We start from the raw sequence: 8,159 nt of genomic DNA on the forward strand, positions 1-8,159 counted from the left end.
TCTGGCTGAAGCCATTATCTGCATCTGAACCTAAATGTCACCTTCATTTTTTCTCAGGGAACTCACTGCTTCACTTATTTCCTGCCTCTGGTAACTTCATTCTCTCTATGATCAACATTTTAAAACGGTCTTGTTGTTGAGAATGGGAAAAATATAACAAACATAAAATACTCTCAGATATATAATGAATGGCCTCTAAATGGTGTTGACTGTATTTCAGCTGCCCATACACACTTCCTGGAGAAGTTATCTCATCCTAGGAATGGATCAGGATGGTCAAATATTTTCACACATTCATAAATTAATTTTAAAGAGAAGCTGCTTACAAACATGCTGTATAAAGCCCCAGTGGGGTTTTCTGCAAAGGTGACGATCACTGGTCAGAAGTGTTCTACCTGTTTTCCATACTGCCCATCCAACTGCACCAGATACTCACAGTCCTTGTCACACTTGGAGCATTTGAGATACTACTTTATGATTTTTATTCTGTTACTAAACTTTGGGATGAATTGTTTGGATAAATACCCTCCTGTGCTGATATTCATTGATTTTTCCATCTTGAACTCCAACCTGAAATATATCAATAAAGCAAATCATTGCCCTTTCCCCTATATTTCTTGAAAATAAACTTCTATGCTGGAAGATAGAGAATGGGACAAAAATAAAGCCCCCTTCCACTCAGATATTTCAATGATATCTAAACACACCAGAGAGAAGAGAGTCCAAACACAGAGGCATAAACAGACAGTGATAAGGGAATATGTTAAATGTGAAAAATGGTAGACTCAGAAAGAGCGGAAGGCATTCTAGATTCAGAGCCACAATTTTGAGCCTATATTCATGTGAAAAGGTCACACTTTGTCTAACTGCCTTGGTTCTCCAAACTACAACTACCATGAATTTACTGTCATTTTAATCGGCTTAAGATGGGCAATTTATAGTGCTGCATTAAGGAAAAACAATAGGAATGCTAACAAAATAATGTAAATACCCCTAGGGAAAACAAAGATTTAGACATCGGCTTTTATGCAGGGTCTGTGAATACATTCAGTCATTTATGGAGCACTGGCAGTGCTGTCCCCGCAAACCACTGTGTGTGCTCTTCATTTCCTCTAACACAGATGGTCATATGTGGTCTCTAAAGCCCAGCTTTAGAGGAAAAGTGTTTTTCAACCTAATTGACAGCATTTCTTAGCCAAAACTCAGTAGTATATTTACCTTCAGTGAACTTAAGAAGAATAATTTGCCATTAAAAAAATAAAGTACCGGGCTTCCCTGGTGGCGCAGTGGATGAGAGTCCGCCTGCCGATGCAGGGGACGCGGGTTCGTGCCCCGGTCTGGGAAGATCCCACATGCCGCGGAGAGGCTGGGCCGGAGAGCCATGGCCGCTGAGCCTGTGCGTCCGGAGCCTGTGCTCCGCAACGGGAGAGGCCACAACAGAGAGAGGCCCACATACCGCCAAAATAAATAAATAAATAAAGTACCTATGTACATTGTTATGATGTTAAACACCTCCACTTTAGAGAAGATGCCATTGCTAGGGAACTGTTGACCGAAACTGCCTGCCTTGGCCAGGCATGATAGATAATAACTACTTGCAGGAGTTGTCTCACGGCAGGAGGTCCTGATAAGGAACATGGTGCTGCTGCCAAAAATCAGGAGAATTCAGGAGAGGTCAGAAGGAGGGAAGAGGGGACTTCCCTGACGTTCCAGTGGTTGAGACTCTGCACTTCCAATGCAGGGGGCTCGGGTGGGGAAGTAAGATACATGGGATCTTAAAAAAAAAAAAAAAAAGAAAGAGGGAGAGAGAGGAGAGGCCAGCCCAGAATATGTCTTGTAAAACTAACCTTTGACCACCTAGAGGGGTGGGATAGGGTGGGTGGGAGGGAGATGCAAAGGGGAGGAGATATGGGGATATATATATACTATAGCTGATTCACTTTGTTATACACCAGAAACTAACACACCATTGTAAAGCAATTATACTCCAATAAAGATGTTAAAAAAAAAAAACTAAACAGAAGAATTCAGAAGGGGCCTAAAGGAGGGAGGAGATGCCAGTCCATATGTCCTGCCAATTTCACAGAAACCCTCACGCAGGAATCCATCTTGGCTGAGAGATGCACGTCCCACCAGGAAGGACCCTGAGCCAGACCAAATATGGGCACGAGCAAGATGACTGGCCACAGACAATCTGGAAAGCTAACCCGATCACCATAAAACCTGAGACTGGGAGCCACATGGCAGAGCGGTTCTCCTGGGATCCCTTACCCTGCTGCTCTCCTCCCGGGCGCCCCTCCCCAATAAAGTCTTGCTTTGTCAGTACGTGTGTCTCCTCAGACAATTCATTTCTGGGTGTTAGACAAGACTGCACTCTCAGACCCTGAAAGGGGTCCCCCTTCTGGTGACACCATAACAGATATAGACAGATAATAAATGGAGATAGAGGAATGGTCCTTTTGGAGCCTATGCTGAAGATCCCTCAACTTCCTTTTCATCTGGGATCCTAGAATAGTGTATCCCTACAATATCCTAAAACGTCTTCATGCTTCCTACAAGGATCTTTTCTACAAAGACTTACTTGGGCTAATTCACCACAACTTACCCAGAAACATACCTTTTGACAGGTTTTTCTACCAGCATCTAAGCCTCTTTCCCTTCTTCCAGTAAGATGGTCACATCTGCATTACTGCTATGAAAAACTATAGTCCTCTGGGAGGAGAGGCCATCACAAGAAGGATTAGAGGGAAAATTGAAAGATATTGTTGAAATGGGAAGATAAGCTTCAGAAATAGCAAAGTGGAGCTGCCTGTTTCCTTGGGAACATGGACCAGAAATTCAGGCATTTACCTAGGAGGTTCCCTGGCAATTCAGAGTGGCAGAAAATTAGAAACAACAGGTTCTCATATTACTGCAAGTCACATCCATGTATAAATCTCTGTGAGCAGAATCTGGCCTTTGGCATTCTTTATGAAAGAAGTCTATGACCACATCAGTCCAGAGACTGCAGCTCACTTCAAATACCAATCTCAAGTAGTAGGTCCCCAAGTTACCCACAACTTCTCTCCAACCTGGCTACAAATTGGAGGTTCCCATGACCTCCTCCCATTTGGATCAAATTATTTGCTAGAGTGGCTCACAGAACACAGGGAAACATTACTTATGTTTACCACTTTACTGAAGGATAGGTTAAAGGATATCAATGAACAGCCAAATGGAAGAAATGCATAGGGCAAGGTACTGAAACCAAGCAGGACCCTCTGTGCCCCCTGTTTCTTATTTGTAGGAGATAGGCTTCCTTCAGCCTCCTAGACATTCCCTGAGTTCCAAAGAACAGATTCAAACAGTTGCTAATCATGGAAGTGAGGGGATGCAGAAACAAAGGAAGAGCAGTCAAGAAACAAGAGTGCGGCAATGCAGCAAGATCCTGGTTGCTGCTCAAGGGATATACATAATCCTGCATAATGCTGCAGAACTCAGTATCTTTGAGTTCTTCTGCAGCAACTAAGGCCCTCACCCAGGTGGAAGATGGCAACTTCAGGTTGAGCAGAGATTCCCACCCTGTTACCTCACTACCAACCAGTCAGAAGAAAGTCACACACCCTGCAGCTCTCACCCCCAATTTTGCCTATAAAAACTTCTCCCCCGGGAGTTTGGGATAGACATGTACACACTGCTATATTTAAAATGGATAACCAACAAGGACCTACTGTATAGCACAGGGAATTCTGCTCAATGTTATGTGGCAGGCTGCATGGGAGGGGATTTTGGGGGAGAATGGATGCGTGTATATGTATGGCTCAGTCCCTTTGCTGTGCACCTGAATTTATCACATTGTTAATCGGCTATACTCCAATATAAAATAAAAAGTTTAAAAGAAAAAACTTCTCCTCCAAAAACATCAGGGATTTGGGGGTTTTTGAGCTCAAGCCACCCATTCTCTTTGCTTGGCCCTGCAATAAACCTTTCTCTGCTCCAAACTCCAATGTTTTGGTTTGCTTGGCCTCACTGTGCGTTGCGCACAGGAACTTGCATTCAGCAACAAGAGAAAAAGAGTAGGGAATAGAAGGAGTCAGGGGCTTATAAAGACAAAAAGCCATGAGATTGTTAAAAGTTGCCTGGTGAGAATTGTGTCGGACTCTGACCCGAGTCAGGAGATACCTGTCCTGCAAGAATCATGAGTTGTTTTGGGGTAAGGGTCCGATAAGTAACTTGAGTTTCTGGCAAATATTCTGGATGCCTTCATTAGGGCAATGAGTGATCAAAAGGTCAGATTCCATCCAGGCTGAGACATGCATAAGTCATAAGTCCTTAATGGCCTCCTGGCTCCATTTTAGAGAGGTCTCTTAGCAACAGAAACTCCGTTTTGATTTTCCTTTCACAAACCGTAGTCTCTATGAGGACTTCATCCAGATTTTGTTTTTACAATTCTAGGTAAGGGAAGTATTTCCCAGCCAGACATAATATCCATTTCCATTAAACACTGAGGTAAAGTTGACAAAACTTTATATCCTAGAAACTTCTCTTTGAAACTGCACAACCCAGATGGGACTTGAACCCACTGTCTTTTTTTTTTTTTTTTTTCCGGTACGCGGGCCTCTCACTGCTGTGGCCTCTCCCGTTGCGGAGCACAGGCTCCGGATGCACAGGCTCAGCGGCCATGGCTCATGGGCCCAGCTGCTCCGCAGCATGTGGGATCTTCCCAGACCGGGGCACGAACCCGTGTCCCCTGCATCTGCAGGCAGACTCTCAACCACTGCGTCACGAGAGAAGCCCGAACCCACTGTCTTTTAATTGAAATCGCACACTTTGTTTCAGGACTTAATGAAGCTCAGGTTCTTTATGTCTCATCGCATAAAGAATTTAGTGAGAGACGAAGTGATATGTAAGAAGCGGATTTATTTAGAGAGATACATATTCCATAGACAGAATATGGTCCGTCTCAAAAGTCTTGAGAGTGGCCCCAAAATACGGGGTGGTTAGTTTTCATGGGCTTGGTAATTTCATAGGCTAATGAGTGGGAGGATTATTTGAACTATTTTGAGGAAGGGGAGGATTCCCAGGAATTGGGCCACCACCCACCTTTTGGACTTTTACGGTCAGCTTCAGAACGGTCCTGGTGCCTGTGGGTATGTGATTTAGCATGGCAATGTATTACAACGAGTGTATAATGAGGTTCAAGGTCTACTGGAAGTGGAGTCTTCCACCATCTTGGACCTAGTCAGTTCTAACAAGTTTTTATCATATTCTCAATGGTTATGTTATTCGTTTAAAATTGTGCCCTACCCCCTTCCCTACTGTTTCATCTTTTCCACTCTGACCATCTTACCCGCTCTTATGCAAAAGGCTTCGGGTCCACAGTAAAGGGTGAAGCCAAGGGACCCTGACCTTTACCTTGAATAATCTGCCTAACCACTGCCCCAAGTGACTGCTGGTCAGGGTACTTATAGTAATCTTGGCTTTCAGGGTTTTTTTAATGTCTCCAAACTGGGGTAAATAGAGCAGACTTGTTTGGGGCCATTTAATGTTGAGTCCCAGAAGGGGGTCCATTTGGCCCACTCAATATTTGGTAGTGCTGGATTAAAACTTTTGTCTCAACCCCATCAATATCTGCTAGATTCAACCCATTTCTTTTTGGCCGCGCCGCTTGGCTTGTGGGATCTTAGTTCCCTGACCAGTGTTTGAACCTGGGACCTTGGCAGTGAGAGCACGGAGTCCTAACCACTGGACCGCCAGGGAATTCCCTAGATTCATCCCATTTCTTAATAGCAACTAAAGATTTCCAAACAGGGCTTCCCTGGTGGCGCAGTGGTTGAGAATCTGCCTGCTAATGCAGGGGACACGGGTTCGAGCCCTGGTCTGGAAAGATCCCACATGCCACGGAGCAACAAGGTCCGTGAGCCACAACTACTGAGTCTGCGCGTCTGGAGCCTGTGTGCCGCAACGAGAGGCCGCGATAGTGAGAGGTCCGCGCACCGTGATTAAGAGTGACCCCCGCTTGCCACAACTAGAGGAAGCCCTTGCACAGAAATGAAGACCCAACACAGCCCAAAATAAATAAATAATTGATTTTTTAAAAAAGTAAATCCTATTTAAAGATTTCCAAACTACTAGGACAAGTCATATTACTCGTTCCTTTACATTTCCTCTTTGTTTCGCTCATATTAGTATTTCCTTTATTCACCTCATTTCTTAAAAACTTTAAAAAAATTTTCACCTTCTTGGCAAGAGTCCCTTGATGCTGATAAAAAACATTGTTAATTAATAAGAGACTGGAGAGAGTCCTAGGGGAGAGTCAAGGGACTTTTCTCAATCTCTTATTAATTAATATAATGTATTTTTCGTTTGTTTGTTTGTTTGTTTGCTGTACACGGGCCTCTCACTGTTGTGGCCTCTCCTGTTGCGGAGCACAGGCTCCGGACGCGCAGGCTCAGCGGCCATGGCTCACGGGCCCAGCCGCTCCGCAGCATGTGGGATCCTCCCGGACTGGGGCACAAACCCGTGTCCCCTGCATCGGCAGGCGGACTCTCAACCACTGCTCCACCAGGGAAGCCCTAATATAATGTTTTTATCAGCATTTGTAATACCCACGAAGGGAAACTGAGACAGCAATCATTTCCATAAGGTTTCCCTGAACTGTTTTCGGTTTTCTCAACAAGGTCATATGGGGTGCCCATGCGAAAGGAGCTCCTTGAACTACGGCATTTACCACGACCTGGGTAATGGGCATATTCAGCCGGTGAGTATCCCCATCATCATAAAGCCAGTTCCACACTGCTTGCATACAAAGCATATCATCTGCTTCGCCTGGGATGCTCCACCTGGCATACACTGGGGGAGATGGACCTTCCCCCTTCTCAGGCTAAACAGACTTTACAGTGGCTTCTATCCTTCCACCAGGCTGGCTGTTCCCTCAGCAACAACCTCCTGTGTGTCTGGATCACACATAGACATCTGTGATTATTTCATAGTGACCTGTGAGTCCTGCTGTAACCCAAACACGCTCTTCCACTCTGCAACACTTGAAACCAAACACATAGCCCCCAAATTATTTACTCTCATAATCCATTTTAGCAAAGGTTCCTCAGGAAGCTGATGATGCTGATCCACAAAATGTAACAACTCCTTCACACTGTCAACTGGGGAAAAAAAAAAAAAAAAAAAAAACGATTTCATACAACTTCCTCCATCTAACAGATACTAGTATGTTTTAGTTATGATCTGTATGTTTTTACACTGGATTGAATCCTTCCCTTGCAGACAGGCTACTGCCTCTTCTGTGGCTAATGTCTTTTTGGAAAAGATTATCCCTACCTGGGGAACTCCTCTCGAACTTCATAGTGATTGAGGAACAATTTTACTGGTCAGGTGTTTCAACATGTCTGTGCTGTTTGGTCAGTTTTACAATAATTTCACTGTGCTTACTGCTCTCAATCCTCTGATTTAGTCAAATGTTCTAACAACTTTATTAAAACTTAGTTGGCAAGATTTGTAGAGGCCTGCAAACATCGTGGCCAAAAGCATTGCCATTGGTCCTTCTAAATCTCAGATCCCCCACTTTGGGACTCGTAAACTCTCACCCTCTGAGATAGTCACAGGATGCACAATTCACTTGGCTCCTGCTTCTTTTGACCCACAACTGATAAGAGATACTCCAATTTAGCAAAGGCCTGATTGCTTCTATTAAAAATAACCATGTTTTGGTCGAGCAATCTTTTCACAGTGTGCCCTCAGGAGACAAATATCTTAAGCATCACATTTTGCAACCTGGAAATTTCATCTATTGGAAAAGACACCTCCAGAAGAACTCTCTTCAATCTGGCTGGGAAGGCCCCTATCAAGTACTGCTACCCAGCCCTTGTGTCACCAAACTACAAGGAACAGACTCTTGGATTCGTATGACACCTAAAGAAAGTGCTGAACCCTGACTGGGTCTGCACATCATTGGTGACCTGAGAGGAAAGATTTCCCAGAATTGAAGCAGAGGACATCTGATGACACAGCTTTCCCAAGATATCTGGACCAGGCCTGTTAGAAGTTTGCCACCAACACTTTGGTGGTAGGATAATGCTTCATAAGATCTCCAATGTTTATGATCTTGATAACATGGACTTCAGATAAAAAGTGCCTAAGACTTGAATGTGACCTTAATAGGTTTC

The sequence above is a fragment of the Pseudorca crassidens genome, chromosome 20, assembly GCF_039906515.1.
Source record: "Pseudorca crassidens isolate mPseCra1 chromosome 20, mPseCra1.hap1, whole genome shotgun sequence".
In the NCBI taxonomy this organism is placed as follows: Eukaryota; Metazoa; Chordata; class Mammalia; order Artiodactyla; family Delphinidae; genus Pseudorca; species Pseudorca crassidens.